A 25,955-nucleotide genomic window follows, 5' to 3' on the forward strand; every position below is an offset into this window, starting at 1 on the left:
TATTGTATTAATTGATTTTCTCTTAGTTGCCTAAAAAGTCTCTTAAAAGCCCCACACCAAGGGAGGGCTCCCAGGTCCCCTTTGCTGCTCCTTCCCGCCATGTTTCACAATCCGTAGATTTTAAAATTGGATCCAGATCTGCCTCCCAAGCCTCGTCTTTTAACTGAGGCAATCTCCCTTCATACTGGCCCAGTGGACACTGTTTTGACCCACTCAACCCTTAACCTTCTGGACAAAGAATCAAGAGAACCGCTCATACCCTGGGATATCCATGAGACTAAAGACATAACCACCATGCAGGGACTGTAAAATGCCTGGAAGCCAGGGATAGCCCAAGGGGGGCCTTCAGCAAAGGACCTCAGAGTCTGGGCCTCCTCTGTACCAGCTGCATACTCCTCTCCTCACAGCCCACTTGCCCGGGTCCTGACCCTCTGGCTTCCTTGGAGCACACATGCTGGCCTAATTTCTCCTCTAGTGACTCTGGATTTGGGCTTGGAGTGGAACAGCCAAAGATCCTCCATCTGGGGAGTGGTAGTCCCGTGGGAGACAGAGGTGAGCAAAGCTCTCTGTGATGGCTGGAGCGGGGTGGGGTGGGGGTTCAATGCTATGAACACTTCCTTCCCAGAAGCATCTGCCCTGGGCCCCGCTCTGAGCTCTGAGCCTCTTTGTCTCCGCCTTCTCAGTGGGGCTGTCAAAAGCTGAGCCTCACAGGTTGTGACTAATCACTAGCACATTTTTTTTCCATCCAAGAAGAAGAAAAAGTTGAAGGAGATGAAGAAAAAAATCCCAACAGTGAATAACTCGGAAGACTTTCCAACATGTGGGTGTTTTTTCTGGGACCAAAGATCAGGAAGATTCCAAATGTAAACAATCCCAAAATAACCCAGTTCTCCCAAGCCCAGGCATTCCCAGGACTGGCTGTCCATGCTCCCTCCCTTTCCCCCTGGGAGCTGGGGTCAGGAAGAGGTGGCAAGGCTCAGGGCGCTGTGAGGGGTTGCTGGGTAGGGCCTTCAGCAGAGCGTGAGTGCTGTGAGAGAGTGCTTGGATCTTCTCATCAGAACTGCGGTGGTCTTTCTCTTTTGAGACAGGGGCTTCCCTGTGTCTCATTGGACCAGTTCTCAGATAAGGGCTTTCTCTGCTTGGTTATGTCCCATTGTGCTTAAACCGAACTCTTGGGACTTCTCGCCAGCACAGTGTAATGGAAAGAATATGGACTTTGAAGTCACACAGTGTTGGAATCTTGGCTCCACAACTTATTAATTGTGTGGCCTTGACTGTGTTATTCTGCATCTGGGAATCTCAGTTTCTTCCTTAAAAACTGGGGTAATATTCCTTACCAGAAAAGAAATGACTAAATGTATCTTCTGCGGTGCTCAATGCCTAAAAAGGGCTTGCCCCTCCATTTCTTTTCCTCTCCCATGCTGTGTGGAGGATGCTTGAACTGGAGACATTGTTTTCAGCTTTTCTTCTCCTGGAAGAATTCTGTGCATATTCAAAGACAGAATCCTTCCCTTGTGTTGTTGCCTGCCCACCATTCACTTGTATATCCCCGGGCTCGCTCTCTCTCTCTCTCTCTCTCTCTCTCTCTCTCTCTCTCTCTCTCTCTCTCCATTTCCTCTCTCTCAGATGGAATCTCACTATTCTTTCAAGGTCTAGTTTCATATTCTTAGACTCAACCAATCCTCCTGCCTCAGCTTTCTAAGTAACTGGCATACAAGACCCAAGACACTGCACCTGGTTGGTTGTAACCCCTGTGGAAAGAGAGTCCATTAATATTTCATGTAGAACATCTTTTTGTGGGAGATCACAGTGTGGGGGGAGAGGAGATTCTGGTAAGCACATTGGAAGCAGTGACAGCAGAGTTGATAGCATTCATGATGATGAGGTAATGACAGTGAAGGGTGTGGCTGTGAAGGTGTAAGGGATGGTGGTGATGGGGAACACAGAGAAGCTGATGGAGAAGGTGGTTAGGGTGATGGAAGAGGTGGCGGTCGTCATGGTGATGAAGGCTAAGATGGAAGTATTTGTGATGTGAAGGGGAGGGTAGCAGAGGTGATGGGATGAAAGCCACGGTACTGATGTTAATACAGGCCACGTGGAGGTCACAGTACTTGGGTTGCTCGGCATGACAGATTAGGTTACACTTGATATGGCCTCATGGTGACATATGGTGCTACGTGATGAGACTGCTCCCAGCCAGTCATCCACTCAGTAGATGAAGGCATGGAAGAGGCAAGCGAAGCAAGGTAGAAGAAGGCTATATGATTAACTGTTACTTTGGCTCTAAGCTATAATAGAGAACATTAGACTGCTTAATCATAGTTGATTGAACACACATGTTTATCTTGGCTACCTCCAGGAGTCCCACTAAAATGTCATTAATGGAATGTTTAAAAAAAGAGAAGAAGAAGAAGACGACATAAACCCACAAAGAAAATGAGGATGGGAGAGGAAACAGCAGCAGAGAGAGGAGCTAGCAGTTTGGGAATTAGAAAGTACGTGGATGCATGGCGCCAGACTTAGCAGACCACAAGGAACAGAGAGGCCCAAGCCACAGAAGACGGAGGAGACCCAGTGTGCAAGAGTCTGGGGACAGGCAGAGGGACAGACAGGTAGCAAAACTCTGGGGCTTCAGAATCCCAGTGTGGCTGGGGAATGGGCAGCACTGTTTTCTCCTGAAGGCAGGATTTGGAACGAGGCTGGAAAAATGGACTGCCTGGTAACTGGTTCCTACTGGTTCCTACTGGAAGCGGGAGGAGTGTCCCTGCCCCAGCAACATTCCTCCACCTGGGATCTGTACATCAGTCCCTCCAGTGCTCAGAAAACAGAGGTTTCTCTCTGAGACATTCAACCAGGAAGGTTCTGGACACAGAGGCAGCTCAAAATGGCTCTGAGGTGGGGGGATTAAGGATGAATGCAGTTCTTGAAGGCCAAGGCTGTCTCCTGCAGTCTAGTTCTGGGATGCTGAAATCACATGGAAGGCAATGGAAGAATTTTTCCTGGGAGAGCTACCTTTCCTAAAATAAAAGGCACTTGATTCCTCAATAACAGTATGTCCTGCTCAGTCACCTAATGATAAAGGCCACATGCCCATCCTTTCCTCTCCTCTCCTGTCCTCTTCTCTCATCTCCTGTCCTCTTCTCTCCTCCCCTCCCCTCCCCTACCCCTCCCCTCCCCTGCCCTTCCCCTCCCCTCTCCTCTCCTCTGCTCCCCTCCCCTGCCCCTCCCCTCTCCTGCCCTTCCCCTCCCCTCTGCTCCCCTCCCCTGCCCCTCCCCTCCCCTCTCCTGCCCTTCCCCTCCCCTCTCCTCTCCTCTGCTCCCCTCCCCTCCCCTCTCATCCCCTCTCCTCTCCTCTCCTCTCCTCCCCTCCCCTCGCCTCTCCTCTCCTCTCCTCTCCTCTCCTCTCCTCTCCTCTCCTCTCCTCTCCTCTCCTCTCCTCTCCTCTCCTCTCCTCTCCTTTTCTTTCCTCTCCTCGCCTCTCACCATTTCCACCTGGAATCGTAGAGCCTCTCATGTAAGTATAAAAAGGCAGCTGAGAATCATTTTATAGTTAGGGAAAACCTTCAAGGGATCACAGAAACCAGAAGAGACAGCAAGAAGAAAACAGCACAAATGAAGATTAATATTTTCAGGATGATCAAAGGTGGAGCCTCTTTTAAATGAGTACTGGGGATGGTTTTCTTAAAAGGAACTGGAACAAGAAAGTTCCTGGAAAATAGAAATATAGCACCCACATTTGATTTAAAAATCAAACCTATGTAAAATAAAGATGATAAAATCAAAAAGATTCTTTTACCAAGGAAGAATGAAACTCAAAAGAAATATGAGTTACTAGAAAAACTAGATGTTTGGCCTGTGAGTAGCTTCTAGTAATACAAATCCTAGAGAGATCAAAAATGAAGGACCTGAACTGCAAGGAGGAGGAAGAGGAGGAAAGATCGGGGAGGAGGTTGGACAAGGAAGAGGAAGAGAAGAGGAGGAGGAAGAGGAGCGGCAGGAGGGGGAGGGGGAGTTGAGGAAGGGGGAGGGGAGGAGGGGGAATTATTTCCTAAAGCCGGAGACCATGAAATTACAGATTGAAATTTTTCTATAAATTCATTATAAACTAATTTTTTTAAAAAGCAAAAGCAATCCAGTCAAAGGCACACTAAGTAAACTCTCCAAGATAGAGAAGAAAAATTTTAAAGTCTTTCTAAAAAGGAGAAAAATAGTTAATTAAAAATTATTGATAACTAAACTGTTTACAAGTTTTCCCCACATCTACTACATAAACTGGAAGTAAACAAATGAAACTTCGATGCTCCTGTCTTCAAGCTACATAATCATACTACATAATCATACTACATAATCATACTCCATAGTCATACTCCATAATCATACTACATAATCATACTACATAATCATACTCCATAATCAACTCCATAATCATACTCCATAATCATTCTCCATAATCATACTACATAATCATACTCTGTCACTGTGGCAATAGAGCATGACCATAAAACCATGTAATTTTGTACACATGCGACTTTTACTTTTTAATACTTTATGTGTATGAGTATTCGTCTGCTTACATGTATGTACACCTTGTGTGTGCAGTGCCCTTAAAGGCCTGCAAGGTCATAGAACCCTCTGGAACTGGAGCTCAGGCAACTGTGAGCTGCATGGAGCTGATACCAAATCCAGGTCCTCTGCAAGAGCGTCCAGTGGTCTTAACTGCTGGGCCATTTCCTCCGCCCCTTTCTTTTAAAAGTGTGACTGAAAATTATTACTTCCCATTTAGTCCTTGGGGGAATGTTTTCACCATAGTCAGGACATAACCAAGGAAAGGTAAGAAACAGGCCATGTGGAACTCAGTGAATTCAAAGAGAAATCCAAAAACCACAGTGGGGACTTTGGGAGGAGACTCTTCCAGGTATGTATAGAATAATATGTCTAGATTGTCTTAAATGTGAGGGGCTCTAGAAGTGAAGTCCCCAAGAAAACCAGTGTATAGTCAAAAAAATTATGGAGATTTGTTTTGTCTTGTTAGAGCTACTCTCAACCTGTGGGTCTTGACCCCTTGGCAGGGCAAATGACCCTTTTACAGGGGTCACCTATCACCATCGGTAGTATTAGACGTTCACACTATGGTTCATAACAGTAGCAATACTGTAGTTATGAAGTAGCAATGACGATAATTTGATGGTTTGGGCTCACCACAACGTGAGGAACTGTATTGAAAGGCATTAGGGAGGTTGAGAACCATTGGTTTACAATATAGGGATGAGCCTGTTTATACACAGTACATAGTAAGGAGAACAAAAGGCAGTTGCTAAGAGAACCACGGACTAGAAAGAGAAAATAAATGGCGTCTACATAGTAATGGTGATCAGAGCTGAAGTGGCTATACTGACACACACATTGTATTTGTGACCAGGGGCACTGTGGCAGTCTTGGTAAAAGAAGGCCCTCATAGGTTCATGTGTTTGTATGCTTAGTTACCAGGGAATAGCACTATTTGAGAAGGATTAAGAGACGTGGCCTTGCTGGAGGAAGCGTGTCACTGAGGTGGGCCGTGCCAGGCCCAGTCTCTCTCTTCCTCCTTGTACTCAGAACCGTGCTTGTCTGCCTGCTGTCGTAATCCCCACCACGATGATAATGGACTCGCCCTCTGAAACTGTAGGCAAGCCCCCAATTAAATGTGATCTCTCCTGAGAGTTGGCATGCTCCCAGTGTCTCTTCACAGGAACAGAGCCGTGACGAAAACAGGCTCTGTCTGTGGAGAGTGGGAGCGTGAAAGGGCTTAAACTTGCCTTCCTTAGAATAAGATCGGCAGAACCTAGTGGCAAGATTTGCCTGCTTTGACGTGAGGAAATGTCTGCTTTACCATGCCACTTGGAAATAAGGAAATAAAGACAAGATGAGATTTAAATCCATCAAAGTGCTTATGTCAGGAGAGGACCCAGGAGCAAGCAGGACTGGCCAGGAACTGTGCTTTTCATTATGAACCTTGTACAACATTCTACTTTCAAAATATGTACATCTATTACTTTGATTAAAAAAAAACCCTAAGATTTAAATAGAATATACAAACGAGAACACTAGTGAGACATGCTAGATGACGTGGGGAAATGCCTTGCCCAAATAAATCAGTCCAAATGGCCCAGAACCAGAATCCTCCAAAGACCTGCTCCATCTACGGCCTCCAGGTCCAAACCCAAGTCTTGGATGTGTCCGCACTCCCCAGAAAACCCACAAAAGGAGCTCCAGAAACACAGGAAGGTCTTGCTTTTGCTCCACTGCTCAGGCAGTTCCAGGACCATGTGGCTGCCACATGGGAGAAGCGGGGGAGCCAGGAGGAGGGCTCAGGACCAAAAGAAGGAGAGATGATTAGACCTCTCCCTAGGAGAGCAGGCCTCAGCCCTCGTCCTTTACCCATGTGAGCCAGACATACTGCCGGAGTACACCAGAAGGGCTTCCTGGGGTGCTAGCCATTCCAGTACTTCCTGAGGGGAACTGTGGAAGACTCAGGATTCAACAAGGACAATGCTAGAGAAAGTAACAATGACACGTTTTCTAAGACTCGTGTGTGTGTGTGTGTGTGTGTGCCGTGTGTGTGCCGTGTGAGAGCAGGTCCCTGTGGAGGACAGAAGATGGCATCAGACTCTTTGGAGCTGGAATTACAGGTGGTTGTAAGTTACCTAATAAGAGTGCTGGGAACTGAATTTGGGTCCTCTGGAAGAACAATATTTGTTCTTAGCCACTGAACAACGTCTCCAGCCTCCTCAATATCACCGTTTGTGTATGTTTGATGCTTACCTCTGTTGATATGCACCATATATGTGTAGTATCTGAGGAGGCCAGAAGAGGGTGTCAGATTCCTTGGAACTAAAGCTACAGCTAGTTATGAGTTGGTATGTGGGGCCTTCTCACTCACTCAGGATTGCTGTATGGATGAATGATCCAGATCTGTGTGTTTTCTGATCACTGGGGCAATCAGAAGGGCCTATGGTGGACTCTGTGTGCTTGTGTCGGCCTTCTAGGGTTGGCGCAGGTGGTGGCAATGGTGGCCAGCAAAGTTCTATAGTATGTGATGCCGGAACTTCTCATTCATACTCTCCGTGCTTCGAGGGCTGACTGGGGCTTTGCCCTGCAGCCTGCCTTTCCATTCTGAGATCCATGCTGATGCTGGGGCTTCCATCTGTGAAAGGCAAAGGCCAGGTTTGCAGCAGAGAGAAAGACTGGTTAAACACATACAGACTTTCAAGCTTTTGCTCAGAAGTCGTCATCTGTGACAGCAGTCTGCTAGGAAATGTGGGTAACTCTGACCTAATTATTCTCTTTCTCCCTCTTCCCCTCCTATTCCCTCTCTCCTTCTTTTTCTCCTCCTCCTCCTCTCTCCTTCATCTTTATCTCCTTGCTCCTTTGGTGTCCTTTTCCAGGACCCCATGCTTATAAAGCAAGCTGTCTACCACGAAGCTCTATTTGCCACCTCCAAACTAGTTTCAAAGATCCAGGGGCATGCAGTCTTCTTATTTGTCTGAGAAGAGAACAGGGGTGCCCATGACCTTCTTGCAGGCTACACTAGGTGTTATTTGCTCAGAGCATGGAATAAAGAAGTGCTGAGGAGTGGTCAGGGAAGAAGGGCTTGATCACATGGGGGGGGGGGCGGGGCTGGGACAAGGGAAGACCGCTGAGACAGAGGAAGTGCCAGGAGCAAGAGGCAGAACCTGCTTGCTAGTGGTCCTCTCCTGAAATATCTGGCTTACCAGAGACCTGACAGTCTTGGGGAGAGTTAGTCTGCAGTGGGAGCCAGGAAGGGAAAGGCTGTCAGATGGAGCACAGAGGACTTGGAATACCACACTGAGAGATTTGTGACATGAACCACAAATGAAACTTGTCTTAGTCAAACAAGCTAGGGGGATACCGCATGCCTCGATTGGGGGATACCGCGTTCCTTGCTTGGGGGATACTACATGCCTTGATTGGGGGATACCACGTGCCTTGCTTGGGGGATACCGCATGCCTCGCTTGGGGAAACACTGCATGCCTCTTGGATACTCACTCACAAGACCATCAATGATGGCAATTGCTATCTTCAAGTCAGCCTGACTGCCAATGCCCTGGCTGACAGCATTGGAGAGAGGGTGAGGAGCAGGCCAGGAAATAATGGACACCTCTGCTCAGATAGAAGGGAAGCAGCTTAGCTACGTGGAAGTCCCTTGCTGTAAGGGAAGCTGGGGAGTGTGGTCTAGGTATTTGTCCAAAGCCAGAGAGATGGCATTTGGAGGACAGCCAAATGTCCAAATCTGTGCCAGTGCTTTTAAACTGAGCGTGGAGACACATGCCTATAATCTTAGCACTTGGTGGGCAGAAGCAAGAGGATTAGGAGTTCCCAGCATTCCTCAGAGGAGAGGAAGCCACAATGAGGCAGACACTGGCTTTGTGACATGAAGGACTTTCTCAGTCACTTTAACAGAGCTATGTGCTATCAGAAACGGGAGTGCCTGGGTTCCACCCCCTTCTGAGAGGTGTATTCTACTCCCAAGGACACTAGTTGTGAGCCTCTCCTACAAGGAGAAGGGCTAAGTATTCTATTCCCAAAAGGTTCCAGTGGCTAGAAATGTCAACCACCAAATTCACACAGGTCTCTGTGCCTGGGATTATTAGATGAGCAAAGACAAGTTGCTTTTAACCCACTAGGTTAGTGCCCATCACTTTCCAACCACTTCACAGACTAAATTCGTCTAAAATGAAGGTTTTGTTCAATGACCACATGTATTAGTGACAAAGGCAACCTGATGGGGGAAGATTTGCTTTGGTTCATAGTTGCAGGATACAGCTCATCACGTTGGGAAGGCGTGACAGCAAAAACTTGAAGCAGCTGGTGCCACTGTGTCCAGTCAGGAAGCAGAGAGAGAACACATGCTCATCCTATTTTCTTCCTTTTAGTTCGGGCTGGGACCATAGCTCATGGGATTGACTGGGCCACTCATGGTCAGACTCAGTCTAGAAACTTTCTCAGTGACATGCCCAGAGGTATGTTTCCATGGTGACTCTAAATCTCTTAAGTTGTCAGTGATGAATCATGACAGCACACAACCCATTTGAGATTCCTTCAGCCTCTTGAGTACCAGAACCACTGGCACGGCAGCCCTCCCAATGCCAGGAGATGTTTCAGAGGCAGAACACTCAGCTTCATGACAGCTTCAAGAGACAGCTGAAGCGTCCTGCACTCTCATGCCCATCACCTCCACTGGCTGCCCGGAGCAGGAGCAGCCTGCTATGGTACTACTCAGCCCCAACCTTTCTGATTCCCAGGCATCCTCAGGTCCTGGGTCCTCTTAAGAAACTGTCTACTATCTGTTTTCCTGATTGAACAATTATTTTGATATATCTCCTTTCTGTCTCTTCCCTGAGGCCACAAACTACATGGGTTCCCAAAGTACTAAGGTGTCTACTTGGAAGAGATATGATTTCCATAGGAAGCACAATTACTACAGATCATTAGGGAAATAAGGGATACTCACAGTCCCTTTCCATTCCCATGTGTGGCATGTGTGCATATATGTGTGTGTACATTCCGGTAGCATTCATATGCATGTATTTGTATATGTGTGCTTGCACATGTGTACAAGTAGAGGTCAACCTCAGCTGTCATTTCTTAGGCTATGTCCATCTTTCTCTCACTGGCTTGGAACTCACCAAGTAGTCTAGGTGAGCTAGCCTCTGAACCCCAGGGATCTGTCTGATTGTACTTCCCAGTCACTGGGATTATAGGTATATGCCACAATGCCTGGCTTTAAGAAATAGTTTTAAGATTGTGTGTATGTGTGTGGTGTGTGTGTGTGGTGTGTGTATGTGTGGTGTGTGTGTATGTGTGGTGTGTGTGTATGGGGTGTGTGTATGTGTGGTGTGTGTGTATGTGTGGTGTGTGTGTATGTGTGGTGTGTGTGTTTGTGGGGTGTGTGTATGTGTGGTGTGTGTGTATGTGTGGTGTGTGTGTTTGTGGGGTGTGTGTATGTGTGGTGTGTGTGTATGTGTGGTGTGTGTGTATGGGGTGTGTGTGTGTGTCTGTGGTGTAGGCCCACATACAGAGTATAGGACAACTTTCTGGAGTCGGTGCTCTCTTGCCACTGTGGTTCCAGGGACTGGACTCAGGTCATCAGGTTTGTGCCTCAAGTGCTTTTATCTTCTGAGACACGCAGCTCTATGGTGGAGGCACTATCTCTATGAAGATGCCAGGTTTGGGCACTTTTGACCTGAAGGACCTGTGGTTGCCAATAACCCTGACAATTCCATAACCTTTGCATCTCCAGGAAACTCTGCCTGGTCTTTCTTTTCATGGTGTATATGTATACAAGTATGTATGTAGACACACATGTGGGAGATATGTGTACACGTGTGTGCATGTGTGAAGAGGCCGGAGGACAACCCCACCCTTTTTTTCGTGTGTGTGAGATAGGGTTTCTTACTAGTCCAGAACTCACTGTTCTAGTTGGTTTCCTGTCGCTATAATAAATACTGTGAACAAAAGTAATCTGAGTAATCAATCTTACAGCTTGAGTTCAGCATGAAGCGGAGTCAAGGCAGGAGTCTGGAGGCAAAAACTGAAACAGAGGCCATGAAGGATGCTGGTTACTCACTTGCTCCTTATGGCTTGTTCTGTCTGTTTTATTACAGAACTCAGGACTTCCTGCTGAGAAAGAGCACTGCCCACAGTGGACTGGGCCCTCCCACATCAATCACTAATTAGGAAAATGCCTCATAGACACGGCCACTGGCCAATCCGACAGGTATATTTTATCACCTCTTCAGAGGCTTCCTCTTCTCAGGTAGCCCTAGCTTGTGTCAAGTTGACAACCAAAAAAAAAAAAAAAAAAAAAAAAAAAACCCAAAACTAACTAGCATAGTCTTCAAGTTGGCTAGGATGGTTGTCAAGAGAGCCTTAGGGATCTCCCTAGCTCCATCCGCCCATCACTGGGATTATAAGCTCCTCACTACCTCTGGCTACCACATCCTAGTGTTTGCTAGCCGTGCACTTCTGAGACTAAACCACCTCCTCAGTACAGGCAGGACTCCCTGATTTCCAGCTGATGCACTCTCAGGGGTGTGGGCAGGGTGCTCCTCCAGGGCTGTCTTAAGGTATTCACTCAGGTACCAGATCTGGAGGAGTGTCCCTGTCCCTTCATTGTTTGTGAGGTGGTAATGGGCTGGCATGAGCCAGCTTCCTCCTGCAGTTTCCTCTTGGGAAGCAGCACACACTCATTTAGACTAGGGTGTCCTGGAAGAGGACACCTCTCCTCCAGGGAGACCTAGATGGTCAGCTGAGCACCATCGCACTTGCCAGGTACCCTCTAGACAGTTATTTTTCCTGACGATTAGATCCACAGGTCTTTACCAGTCCTAAGATCACTAATCACAGGACAGCTGGAGGGAATGCCACACCTAAAGGTCATCCTGGGAAGGGTGTCCCCAGGGCTGTGCAATGCCACAGCCCCAATTTAAAACTGTCAGCATTATTCTCTTTGAGTTCAAAGAGCTGTGAGGTGTTGAAGCATTCACTGCTGGGCATTCAAAGGATTCTCAAAGCTCTCTGTCTAAGACTGGGCAGAATTTCCATCTCATAGATGGGAAATTAGGACTCTAAGAGAGAAGGTAGTTTCCTCAGGATCACACAGAGTGGGTGGAGAGGAGCAAGTCAGGGCCTTCCACTCCTATTCTTAGCACCCACATCATCTGCATCACCCCTGTGACAGTTCCTTGCCTCCTGTAAAGATGCCCTGACCCCACCAGGCTCCTGTCATCCAGACCTCTAGTTCCTGCTATGTTTGTGTCAGGTCCTCCCTTTTGCTAAATAAAGTCTTCAAGGTGGGGTCTAAGTGGCGGCATCCCTTACAGTTCCTGATGCCTTGATGGGAGGTGAGGGGTGTGGGGGGGGGTAGAACTTCCACGTCTAGCTCAGGACTGAAAAGGGAGGAAAGAGTAACCCCTGTAATTCCGCATCCACCTTGCATCTGGATCCCAGCCCCTTGCTTGTCCTCAGCAGATTCTCTAAGCATCCAGAAATCTGAGATGCCTAGAAAAGAAGGAAGCAGCAGGGAGCAACTATGAGCTCATCCACACTGGCGCCAAGCATCCCAGGGGGACCCTTTTTCCATGGAGAGGTCTGGGCTCCTCTGGTGGTGATGGCTTCAGAGCTGGAGGTTCCCCACTGACCACCCCAGGGAACGGACACTGGCTTGTGGCACATTCCAGACGTGCTCCCCTCAACCCTGGTGACATGAGAACTGGAGCTTCTGTCTCCCAGACACTCTCCAGGGGAGTTTCTGATCCGACTGGTCCCCGGCTATCCCTACAGCATGTCTTCCTGATCTTTCCAGTCCCCACACCCTTCCTGTTCTGGGATGGAAAACCCAGAACCAAAAGTTGGGTGCCTCCTCTTCTACATCCCCCTTCACCTACCTGCTTTCCTCACCAGGCCCACATTTGCCCTCAAGCCTCCTTGGTCCCATCCGGTGGACATCGGTTCAGACAACACATGTTCCTATCACATGGGTAGGGTTCCATTCAGGCTGTGACACCAGAGAGGTAGTTGTGGGGAAGACCTCAGGCCTAATTATGTGTAGTGACTTTGAAACTTTCTAGGAGCTTTGCCTACCTTTCCAAGCCCTCTAGGCATATTCTGCTGCAATATGACATCTGCTTTTCTAGCCCAGAGAACCCACATCATGGGCGTTATCCCCTTGCTCCTGGCCCTCTTCATGATCTCAGGATGTCTTGTCTCATCTGAGAGCCCCTTGGCTGTTAACAACACCTCTTCCACTCTTGCCTGCCTGAGCTATGTTTCTAGGCTTCCTCTCCCCTGGTTCAAGCTCTTCCACTGGTTCTCTGTGCCTATCATTTTCTACACACTACAGAGAATGGCCTACAGCTCCCTTCATTCATAACCCATTTTTTTGGAGCTGTCTCCACTTGTTTCTCACTTAACCTACATCCAGGCTTGTCACCACTCCTCTTTATGGAACCCGCTCCCTACGTAAGCAGTGGCTCATCACCAAGTCTCTCTCAGATCTCCCTGTGACCTCAGCAAAACTGACTGGACCAGCACCCTTGAGCTTCTTGCCTTCCATCCAAGCCAAAGACGGGTAGAAACCATGGCTTCAGCCTCATAGAAAGCTGGCCTCATGCTTCACACACACACACACACACACACACACACGGTGGGGGCAGGATTGTGGCCCACCCATTTTCTTGCTGCTCTGTCTTAAAGCAGTACTCTTGTTATGGAGTGGCTGCCTCGAGTCTGTTGCCCCTACAGAAAGGGAGAGAAGGAAGGAGTGGCAGCTCTCTTTAAAGGTAGGACTGTGTCAAGACTGGCTGCTGTTCACACCAGCCCCGTAGAACATCAGCACATAGCCAATCCTGGCAGACAACTGTCACCTGAAGCCTGGCAGCCACAAGCCTGTCCATCGCTGAGCTAGGAAAGAGCACACCGGAGGCCATGGTCTCTGGAGGCTCATGACCATTGTTTCACCTGCTGGCTCCTCTGCCAGCCTCGCCAGTGTTGCTGGTGCCAGAAGCCCTGGCCTGCTCCCTTCCATCTCTGTTCTCCACTGGGACTTGGAGCATTCCATGGGGTCACTCCCTCTCCAAGGGATGGCACTGAGACTCTATCCTTAGCATGCCTGGTCCTCCTGACTTTGGGCCACATGCTAACCTTGCAACTAAGTTAATTCCCTCTGAAAATCAAAATTGGTGTTCTGTAACCTAGCCCGTCGGTTCCCCCATCTCTTCGTGTGTTCTTTGCAGCTGTGTGTAGTAGCCATATCCCTGGTCTTTCTCCAGTGTTTCTTGAGTAATTGTCTCTCAAGTTTCCTCAGAGCTGGTCCTTCCTCTCCATGTCACTTGCCTTAGCCTGTCTTCTTTGCCTCTCACCTGGCCTCACAGCCACCTGTCAGCTGTCCTCTTGCCTCCTTATGCCACCTGCCTCTCCAGGTCTGAGGTGCAGACGGACTCAACCTTCTGACATTGCAACCCAATGTCCTCTGCAAGGTTCATGTTCAAGAACCATGCTGTTGAGTTACAAAAAAAAAAAAAAAAAATCACAGAAAACCCTGTGACATTTCATATATGATCTGTTGGTCCATAGTCATTGCTACCCCTAGCAACATGTGGCATCACCAACTTTGTTTGGACACATCTGCAAAAGCATGAGCTCATGCACAGCATCCAGTCCCAGCTTCCCCTGTTAGTAACCACTCCCGGCTCCCTTTGCCTATAGGGAATCCTGAAGTACAATTGCTTCTCCATCTTGCTCCCTTTCCTCTACTTCTTCAGGCTCCCAAGCTATGCAATCTGCAGACCACTTACCTCTGCAGGGCCTGCCTCTCCTCCCCAACTGCTTAGCACGTGTTCAGGACTCAACACTTGAAAGACCTAAATGGCAGTCCCAGGCAACCCCTTTCTTCCTCCCTTCTGGTGTGTGTAGGGGGTAAGACCTCATACAGGACTCTGGCTTCCACAGCCTGGCCTCTGTATCTCCTCTAACAGGGCTACAGTGAATTGATCTTTCAGCTGTCTAGGAGCTCTCAGGGCACAGGCACACACGCTACCTTCCCTGTCCCCAGCTCCTGGCAGAAGACTTGGAGGTAACAGCACCTGCAAGACATTTGCTGAATAAAGCCATGGCCACGTGGCTTCTCCTTGACTGGAAGATAGACTCTTAAGTTCTTTCCAGAGCATTTCTGGAGACAGACTTCAGGCTTTTCAGCTCACCCCACTTCCCTCCTCTCATAGGTGCTGTACCAACGTCACTTGCTTCTCTCAGCCTGGAGTGCCAGGTCCACCCCTCCAACCCCCTAGTCCCTCCCCACCCTCCACTCAGCACCCACTCGTCCCTCAAAGCTCATGTTCAGCCATCCTCCTGGCTCCCCAACACAGTTTAGGTTCTTTGGTCTACATCCTCTCAACTTGCATTTACTGTGGGTCTTTCTTGCTCCTGCCTGTCAGATACAGTGTCCAACTGTGGTGTTACTGTCCAGCACCTCGCCCTTCACCTCCCACTTCCTGTTCCACCATCTGTTTGATGGAAAATGGTGCTGCTCTGGTCTTTGATGACCTTGCCCTTATGGTAGACGTCCAAACTAGGCTCACCTTTCTTCCTTATCTTTCTGGTTCTAGTTTATTGACTCAAGACCAACTGTCTCCCTCACAAGTTCATCAGTGCCCTTCTCTGGTGTGTATTTTTAAAGATTTGTTTATTTTGTGCATATGGGTGTTTGCCAGAAGAGGGCATCAGATCCCCTGGAACTGGAATTACAGATGGTTGTGAGCTTCCGTGTGAGTGCCAGGTCCTCTGGAAGAGCATCCAGCTCACTTAACTGCTGAGCCATCTCGCCAGCCCCAGTGATACAGAGAATGATGTGGAAATATAGAAATAGTAAGTGTAGCACTGGAGAGCCCGTGAAGGCAGAGAGGTAGAGAGAGAGAGAGAGACATAGAGAGAGGGGGCAGAGACAGAGACAGAGGAAGGTCGATGGTGGTGTTTAGTATTTTCCTGACAGTGCATCCCTGTGTGACTTGGTTTAGTTTTCTGAATGAAAATCCCCACTTTCTGGGATGAGAAGATGGCTAAGTTGTCTGTGCAAGCAGAGAGACCCAAGTTCCATCCTCAGGACCCATATAAAAAAAAGTCAAATGTGGTGGTGCACTTGTAATCCAGTTCCAGGGAGGTGATTACCAGCTAATCCCTGGATTCGTTCGCACACCAGCCTGGTCTTAATTGATATGTGCCAGGCCAGTGAGAGGAGCTCTCTCAATGGAGAAAGCTTCCTGAGGATGACAACTGAGGATGTGGGCATGTGCGTGTATAACTGTACACATGTACACCTACATACATGATCACACAAATAGACATACACATAAATATGCAACTATGAACATAGCTACCTTTATACTGACATGCTTCAAGCTGCAAACAAGAATTCAGGGTTCTGACTCATGCTCACATAGCTTTGCTTCTGTTCAGTTCTGTCACTGTAGCCAAGAGGGAAGCTGACTCTGGCCCACTCTGTCTCCAAGCAGAGGAGCCCCCATTAGGCTGGACAGAGTCCAGGCATCTTCTCTCACTCAGACCCCTACCCTTGCTAACTCAGTGACTGAGTGGCCACCCAGTGGAAGTTACTGTACCATTTGATCATAGCTTCATCCCTGTGTTCACCATCAGAAATCAGCAAATTAATATTCTGATTAATAGAAATAGTCGCTCATTACAGACATGCCAGCTGGACTGAGGAACCCTTTCTGTAGGTATTTCTGGAGCTGGGCTTGATTTATTCCTTCCCCTTTCCCTTCCTCAGACTAATTAGTGCTTTTGTGGACAATGGAGTTGAGCAAACTGACCTCCACCTTCCTCAGCAGAAGTCTCAACGGCTGGTGGCCAGCAGGTAGTGGACGCCAAACATCTGGATACTTAGGGGCCTCCAAGATTTGCTAGAGAAGACATGTCAGAGCTCAAGGATACCACAAGAGACCAGCCTGACCCTTGACCTGAGACTTTGCCTGGCATATTAAGCAAAATATTTAGAAAATGAAGCGCTTGGGGCTAGGGAGATGGTTTAGTTAGCAAAACGCTTGCCTTGCAGGAAGACCTGAGTTCAACCCCTCAGGACCACATGAAAAGCCAGGGATGGTGAGGTAATGCAGGCTTGTCATCCTAGTGCTGGAAAAGGAAAGACAAGAGAACCTCTGCCTCTGGCAGGCCATCCTGCCCAGCCTAACGTGTGAGTTCCAGGCCTCACAAAGTAAGATGGACAGAAATGAAAATGACTTCTGCACCCCCCCCCCATCTACCATGTGGGTAGAGGCATAGTGAGGTCAGTCTGGGTGTGTGTCCTGAGGGAGGGGTCTTGGGGAGAAGAGAGGTGTCCCATGGGGCAGATCGCAGAGAAAGGGGACTGTCCTGGGCTGCTGGCTGAACAGAGAGGGCTGTGATGGAGGAGAGGAGAGGGGAGGGAAAAAGAGGAGAGGAGAGGAGAGAAGAGGAGAAAAGGGCAGTTGGGATGGAATAGTCTCTGGGCTCCTGAGGTAAGGAGGAAGGGCTGCTTTCTTGGAGCTGGAGCTGAAGTCTGGACCCAGAAACCCATAAACACTGGCCTCTTTTTGATGTACAAAGACCAGCCCCAGCCTAGGCCCATCCTCAGGGTGTCCTCAGCAGGGAAGCACTGCCATAGTCTTTCATTTGCCTCCCATGTGTCTCCCAGCTCATGGGAAGCTGTCTGGGTGGGGGCTACCAACCAGAGCTTGGCTGTTCCCCAACCCTTGTCCTGAGCCTTGACGTCACCAGTTCAGACATCTGACTGTCAGGTCTGATTGAGCTTATGCTTAGGGGGATCTAACTCTATGCATGTCCGCATCTGCCCAGCCAGCAGCCTTCACATCCTGGATCTTTTCCCTATGAAAAACCCTGAGCTTTGCAGCACCTTGTGAGCACCGTGGGACAACAAGCACTCTCTGGAGTGGTTGTGAGAATTGAGAAAGTGTGTGGAGGTTCAAGAGTTAGCTCAGTTGGTGAAGGGTTTGCCACACAAGCTTGAAGATCTAAATTCAATACCCAGAACTGAGGTAAAAAGGGAAGGGCGATACACACTCATATCCCAGATCTGGGAAGGCAGTGGCAGCAGAGTTTCAGGACTTCACTGGCCAGACAGTTTAGCCGAATCTGTGAACCCCAGGCTATGGAGAACCTCAGTCTCAAAAGGCAAGGTGGATGGCAAAAGGCAATGAGAAATGACACTCAAGGCTGACCTCGATGTCCACCTGGGTGTGCACGTACACTCTGCCCATCCCCTCAATCCAGACCATGTGCTGAGTGCTGAATGCACCTCAAGAGCAGAGCCCGACTCTGCAGACACCTGACTAATGGCAGCTTCTGCTACAGCCAGATAAGCAGATGTTCCTGCAGGGATCCACAGGGTGGGGGAGCAGCTGCCTCGCATGCACAAGAAGATTCAAGGTTCTTCTCAGATTCTTTGTAGTGTTACCAAGCTCTGTGACCTTTGTGGAAGCCTCTCTCTGTCTGGAAGTCCCATTTTCCTGTATATGTTAACTGACAGCGTTCAAGTTTTGTTCTCTAAGCAAAGCTTATTTTTCCTGTCTTGGTTGGGATGTACAAACAGAGGTTCAATGAGACATGGCCATCCAGATGAAGTCTTGCAAGTGAACACTGATTATTTCTTGTGAGCCCCTTGTGAAGAGAGAGGAGGGTTTGTCTGGAGAGGAAGCCCAGCAGAGGGGAGCTGCAGGAAGAAAGTGAATCTCACAGGCACATGGTGGAACCACACATGGTAGAACCACACTCAGAACTCTCTAGACCAGTAGGTGAGCGGTTTGCAGAGACTCTCCAAGTCATGCTGCCTCACACGGTCCACACGCCCCATCACTACTCACTTCTCTCTGCAGTCACTCACACCTGTGTGCGGAAGGGCTTCCTGTGAGAGGAATCTGGACTAAGAAGGGACCAAATCTTACCTGGGGTTGGATGTTAGGGGGAGAACTCCGCAGCAGGGAATTCTGAGGACAAATTGAAAAAAAAAAATGTATATAAGTGTTTTGCCTGTATGTATGTCTGTGCATGATGTACATGCAGTGCCCATAGAGGCCAGAAGAGGGCATCAGATACTCTGGAACTGGAGTTACAGGTAGTTGTGAGCTTCCCTATAGATGCTGAGAATTGAACCAGGGTCCTCTTCAAAAGCAGGAAGTTCTCTTAAAAGCTGAGCCATCGCTCCATCCTCCAGGAACACTTTACCTGACCAATGACTCTACTTTGTCACTTTGTTGTTTTCTCTTCTTTCAGTCAGTGTGTTCTCGGGAGCTCCCACAGGGTCTGGATTAGGGTGACCCCTGCCCCACCCCCAATGCCATATTTCCCTTTCTGCCCTTTTTGAGACATCCTTCTTGGAAGAAATAGCTGCTAAATTTTAGGTATCTCAGAAGCACTGTTACCAACTTCACTTTTTGCTCCTTGGATTTTGAGCACAAGGCACATGGCCTTTTCAAAGGTGGTGGGTGCCCAAGCTGAGTTAGGTTATAGCTTATGTCACTTATGCTGTGTGCTGGAATGTGGTAGGTGCCCACGTTGACTTAGGTTACAGCGTATGTCACTTATGCTGTGTGCTGGGATAGATTCACAGAGACGAGGGCTTCAGTGCTCCTAAAAAGCTCTGGGAGGGTACAGAAGTGAGAGAGGGAGGGAAGAGGCCCATAAAGGGTGGTGTCATGGGAGGGGAGGGGAGTCATTGGGGCGTGGCTCAACATCAAGTAGGGAGAGTGGAGACAGCGAGAGGCGTTTCAACCGCAGAGATTAAGGAAGGTGTTTAACTTCCACCTCCAGAGTTTCCTTTGACTGGGATCTACTTTAGGGTGCACTTGATCCCCAGCACCTGTGATTAGGGTCCCAGGCATACGAGTTGGGACTGCCCTTAGGGCTATATCCTGCTTTTGCCCCAACCTCCCCATGATTCAAATCAATCAAGATTTAAGAGTCTCTGGGCTGGAGCATTGTGCTTGAAATAGCCACTAGGAGACAAGAGCAAGATGAGACCCCCGTCAGGACATAGGTCTGCTTGGGTCTCCCATCCCCTGGGGTTTCCCATTTCTGCGCTTCTGGACAACAACAGACCCAGTTCCCCCTGCACCTAGCTCCCTTTCCATGTTTTCTGTACAGCTAACAACTTGGGAAGATGGAGCAGTTCTATTTACCAAGGGAACGCCTTCCCTGGAACTAGCGCTTAGACATGCTTATGACTATTGCAAAAGATCCGGATCCCAGCAGCTCCAGGATCCTCCCATGATGCAGTGTGTACAGGCAGGCATCCCTGACTCTGTAGGAATCAGGACCCATGGAACTGGCAGGCACGCACGCACATGCACGCACACATGCACGCACGTGCATACACATACACACACATCTGTTTCTACACTGTAGCTGGCTGTGCAAAGGGCTGATTCTCACTGTGCAGCTTTTGACACTTCCAAGACCTGTCAAGTCCTGGTTATTAGGTCAATAGCAAAATGAGGCCTAAGACTCTTTGGAAGCTACTGATCTGTAAGAAAAATAAGCGAGCTACGCGACTCTGCCTGTGCCTGGCCTTCTGAGTGGGGCATGGAGAACAGCAAGGCAATGGAGCCTGGTTGAGGGCAGCATGTCCAGAGTAGTCCTGGAACGGTTGACGATGGGCCCAACACAGAGAGTTGGGAGGGACTGACTGGGCCCTGTGGGTCACAGAAGCCCGCAACACACCACTATTTTCTTCTCTGGGACTCACTGTCCTGACCCCGTCATCTCCCCCCAGCTCACTTTGCCCCATTTGTCAGGGGGAAATCCTCAGAGAGGCTGTGGCAGTTCCTTGGGCACAGAGTCACTTGTGTGGCCGGGGAGTGGAGTCCAGAGTCTGGAAGAGCCCCCACCCACTCTCCCAGCAGCTGCCAAAGACCACCGGGAACATCTACCAGGGAACAGATTTATGGCCGAGCCAGGAGGAGCGTCTGAAAAGATACCTACAGTCGTTCTGACGGCAGAATTTACAAGCTCCTCCTTCATTTGCTACTGAGTGGAAAAATACATTGGACCCAGAACTGTTAGCTCCCTGCCAAGGCCTGTGACTCACTCCCAAGTCATAAATAACGGGTCCCTCATGACAAAGCAGAGAAGGGAGCCGGGCCCAGGGCCACGTATTTATTAGAAAAGAGAGTGGGACCATTAGTTGGGGGCTTGGTTTCCGGGAAACTCTCAACCACTCCTCACTCAAGGTCAAGAGGCCCTTCCACAGGGACTCTGATCTGACATTTGTCTCCAGACCCCTAACCTCTCATGGGGAGCTGAGGCCAGCCAGCAGAGGCATCCCCTGGCCACCCAGTTCCTTGGGCTGAGAGGAAGCATTCCTGTCAAGGTCCTGAGGGGACCTCTGCCCGCTGATGCTGCTCCTGTTCGACATGGAGTTGGTAGAGCGGCGGCCTCAGTGGCCACGGTGCTGTGTGTATCAGGAAACATTTAGTGCCTTCAAGTATGACTTCTGACACGTCTCTCTCCACCCCTACCCCCAAAGCATGTATTTGCAAACCTCCAGAGCAGCCCTGGGAAGGGCGTGGAGGAAGCAGATGACGCCACAGTGCAAAGCATTCTGCATCGTTCGTGTTGGCGAGAGGCATGGTGTAGGGGCAAAGGCAGAGAGAAGGGCTCTCCTTCTGACAGGCTCTCTCCTTGTCTCTCTCCATCTCTGGGGGTGCAGGAGAGAATCCAAATGATAAAACATCCAGAAGGGACCATAAATCATTCGCAGATTGTTGATGATACCTTGTGCGTTGGAAGGAAACACAGCTGGTGTGATTGAAAGTCTGAACTAATCATCTCCCTCGAACCTGCCCCTGACTCCAACTTCATCTCTCCAGTGAGTCAGGCCAAAAATGGGGTTGTCGAGGGATCAAGGCCTATGTCTGCCCCTCTTTTCATCTCTGACTTCTTCCCCGAGCCTGCCACCACAGTGCTGGCTCAGGGCCCTGCCACCATGCACTGTCACTTCGGTTTCATCTCTCCTGCAGCATCCTCTTGCCTTTTGATGAAGGCTCTCTCTGAAGCAGCCTCAGACCCTGCTGCTGCTGCTGCTGCTGCTCCATTGAGCTCCACTCTTTCCTGATCACCCATCAAGACCCAGGCTGGCCCTCTACTGTGCTCCTTCTCAGAGCCAGTACCCACTCCACTCCCATCCCAAAGCCTGGGTGACCTTCACTTCTCCTACACGGCCGTGCACTCTTCAAGGCAGACGCTACCCTGGCTGTCCAGATCCTGACCTGCTGAGGACACTGGGAGCAGCTGAAGGAGTGAAGGGTGAATGGTCAGAGGAATGGACAGAACCATGCATCAGTCTTGCCTTTGTGACAGCCCTTGGCATGCACAGGAACGCGTGCCGAGGCTGCTCCCCTGTTCTGAACTCTGCCCTATTTTCATTGCCTTCTCTTTGGTCTCCAGAGCCAATGTCCTTAACCACTTGCCTCAACTATGGATGACTAACAGAGCTCCGTGCGGGGATCGATGTGTAAGCTCTGCCACCTTGGCTCTTTGGGGTGCTTTTCTATGCCTCGCCACCCTCATCATTTCAGGCCCCAAGTGAGGGTAGGAGCTTTGAGTGACAAGGATCCCTAAGGTCCTGGTTTCGACATATGGGGGCCAAAAGGGCACTTTCTTCCTGGATTTTCTTGTACCCTGTAATCTCAGAACCTGAGCCTTGAGACAGAGTACTAAATCGGATTTGCTAAGTCTCCTGGGAACTCTTTGACTCAGTATCTTCACCAAGCTGAGATCTTCAGAGACAGAGGCCTGATCCACCATCCTCGGTGTTGGTGGGAGATGCAGACCCGGGATTCCAGACTCTTAATGCCTACTCTGGTACTCCCCAGTGGTCCTCCCCTCTCTTGGGAGGGTTCTCTGGCCAGCGTCCCTAGCTCCGCAGGCTGGCCCAGCTTTCCTTCAGCGGACTCTCTCACCACTCCTGAGGCCTCTTCTCGCTCGTGCCAGTGCCAGCATGGCCTCTTCTCTCTGTGTGGCTGATGCTCGGTCTTGTTCTGGGCAGGGGGCAATGACCTCAAGTCCAGGGAAGACAGATTCGGGTCGAAGAAGGTCAGGGTTTCGAATTAACTTGAGCCTGACTTACGGCAGGTCGCTGCACTGTGCTGGACCTACAATCTTGTTCCCTTGAGGAAGACTTTCAGGAAGTGGCTCAGACCCTGAGAAGCTCAGGGTGGCGATGGCTGGGAGAAGAGGGGGAGCAGAGGAGGGGCCCTAGGAACTGGGGCTGGAGCGCCACCATGTGGGCTTGGGAAGCGGAACCCCTCATACTCCCACTACCCCACTCTGCACCTCAGGTGGACAGCCATGTTCCCGCTGGCCCTTGGGCCACAGTAGGTGGGTGGAGGCTTTAGCCCTGTTTGTTGCTCCCTTGAATATGACTCCCTTGAATGGCCTTCAACAAAAGGTCCTTAAACCTCTGTTGCCCCAGACCATGCTTTGGGTTAAGTGCTCATGTGGTCATTTAATTATTGGGGGACAGCATTAAGATGGGGGAGGAGGTCAGGTCATGGGTTATTATCGTCAAGCAGAGAGCTGTGGAACCCTGTGCCAGATGGAAAATTATCAATGTCCCCACATCATGCCACTAATGCCTGGCACATGCAGGGATGCTCCTGTAACAGGGCTTTGCTAGATGCCAGCATCTCAGTCTTAGACTCTCCTGCCTCCAGACATAAGGGGATTCCGTCCTCCATTGATGATCCATTCTCAGGCATTCTGCTATAGCAACAAAAAACAGAGCAAAACCCCTGAACGCACACCCAGGAGATGAACAGTGCCTAGTGAGAGGTTAGACCCACATCTCAGTTGCTCCTTCCAGTCTGTCAGGCAGTCTACAGTTGTTTGGGCGCAGTCTGAAGCAAGGGTGATGAGGTGAATTGGACCTTGGGGCAGGTGGTCACAGTGCCTCTGCCCATGACAAGCCTGACAATGCCACTCAGGGAGGTCTCAGGCTTAGAAAGAAGTTAGGACTGCCTCTCTCTCTCTCTCTCTCTCTCTCTCTCTCTCTCTCTCTCTCCCCCCTTCTCCCCCCTCCCCCCTCTCTCTCTGTGTATGTGCACGTGCCTGCACACGAGTGCATGAGGCAGGCAGGCAAAGGGTAGCCTCAAGACATTACTCCTCAAGATCTGTCCAGCCTCTTAAAATTCTTTTCAGACAGGGCCTTTCACTGGCCTGAATACACCATGGCTAGGCTGAAGCTACATGGACCCTCCTTTCTCTGCCTTAGCACCACCATGCCTGGCATATCATGTGGGCTCTGGGGATTGAACTTGGGGCCTCATGCTTGAAAGACAAGCACTTACCTACCAACTAACCCATTTCTCCAGCCCAAGACTCTTGGGTTTTAGCCACAGTTCCTGTCTCTACCTATCTTCTCACTGTTTTCCAGATCGTTCCTAGTTCTAAACTATTGCCATAACTCTGATTCTTAACCATTCTATTTTGTCTTGCCCGTGGTACCAGGAAGTACCAATTTCCTACCTCCATATCTGCCTTCAGCCCCTGCAGAACCCACACCTCTAGCAAGCAGTGACAAACTGCAGGATGAAGCACCAGGCTCTTCCCAGAACCTGGAAGACAGAGCACTGACCAGGTGCTTGGAGGAATTTAGCCGATTCAGGCTCAGTTCTCTGGGTAACTAATCCTCTACACCCAGTTCACCCATGACCTTGGGCAAACCACCTCCTCCTTTCTGGCCTCAACTTTTCAATCTGTTGGATGAGACAGCTGGGCCAGTGGGGGCTCTGACACAGCCTGGGTGGCAGCAAGGCTAAGGTTCAAGGTCGCAGCCCTACGTTCTCCCACTGGCTTGCTTTACTCTCTCCAGCCGGGAGGAACATCCTGAACAGCGTTAAGAATAATAAACACGGCTGATAAACATCAATAGGCCTGACTGGTGCCAAAAGGGAAAGAGAGAGGACTGCGCTGTGCTGGCTCCTGCTCCCGGGACCACGCTGTGGCTGCCAGCTCCTTAATCATCTGGAGACAGCCGGCCGGCTCCCCTGGCCACACCCCAGGCCAGGGCAGGCAGAGGCCAGGCCAGGGCAGGCCCAGGAAGTGGCCACCACTGGGTCCTCAGTCACAGGCCAACCTAGTTCAGGACCTCTCTCTGGTTGGCCTCCTAAGGCATCACCCTGCTTGTAGCCTCAATGGCTCTCCTGGCCCCTGAGGCAGAACCTACATACGCTGGGCTGATACGAATGGCCCGACCAGGGCCTCTGCCCCTTCTGCGACCTCAGTGCCCACCTGATCCCACATGACAGCCATGGAGGGCACCCTGCTGGGAACACTGAGCCCTCTATCTTCTGACACCTCAAATTCTGAGGAAAACCTGGGCATATCTGGTGCCAGAGCTGGCTGAGCCATGCTGGAGGCTCAGAAGACCAAGAACTCCCGAGACGGGAGAGCTGTTACAGGGGAGCAGGCTCTGGGGCTGCTCAGAGTGCCAGGGGAGCCGAGAACCAGGTAGTCTGGGTTTAAAATCTGTCTGTGATGTGGCCTTAGGCAAATGGCTGAACCTCTCTGGGTCTCAGTTGTCAGTAAAAGAAAGACAATGTGAATAACAATAATGTCTCCCTTCCAGGTTCCCCTCAGGCTCGAGAGGCTGACTCATGAGGAGTGCTTGGAAGTGGACAGCCGCATTTTCTCCAAGGTGCCCGCTCGTATTGATCATCACACACTATGAGCTGTGACTGCCTTAGAGGTTTGTTGAATGGCTAAATGACTCACCAGAGATAGAGAAAGGACTGTAGCTCATGAAGCCTGATTACTGGGGTTATACAGTGAACGTTCTGTGTGACCACCTGTAAGGACTCAGATCAGACACCCACCAAGGACGGGACATTGTTCTACAAGGCACTAGCAGGGATAGGGAACCTGGGGACTTCTGTTGCCTCAGCAGCCCAGAGATGCTGCTAAGCTCAGTGTGGTGGCTTTGGGCTAGTTCTGAGCCACGAGGTTCTTGGAGTCAGTCGTGGTCTGGAGAAGAGAGAGTGGCCAAGGCAGGAAGTGACCGGCTATGATCAGAGCAGACGGCCCTCCAACTGCCCATCAATGGGCCTCAAGGATATTTCCCAGAGATGACAACCTGGCCCATGAATGAGACTGCATGTCCAAGAGAACCACTGTCCCCAGTCCCCTGGAAGGACATCATCATCATCATCGTCCAGACCGCCCGCCTCCCTGGGGAAGCGGTGTCTCCCTGCTTATGTCCAATTTTCCATGTGAGATTTCCGGAGACACTGACTAGGTCATGTGACAGGAGACATGGTTCGGGGACTTCATGCATTTCTAAAATTCCTAGCTCTATTTTCAGAAGTCTGCTCCCCTGTGCATACCCGTTCTG

This window comes from Chionomys nivalis, chromosome 1 (assembly GCF_950005125.1).
Source record: "Chionomys nivalis chromosome 1, mChiNiv1.1, whole genome shotgun sequence".
NCBI classification, from domain to species: Eukaryota; Metazoa; Chordata; class Mammalia; order Rodentia; family Cricetidae; genus Chionomys; species Chionomys nivalis.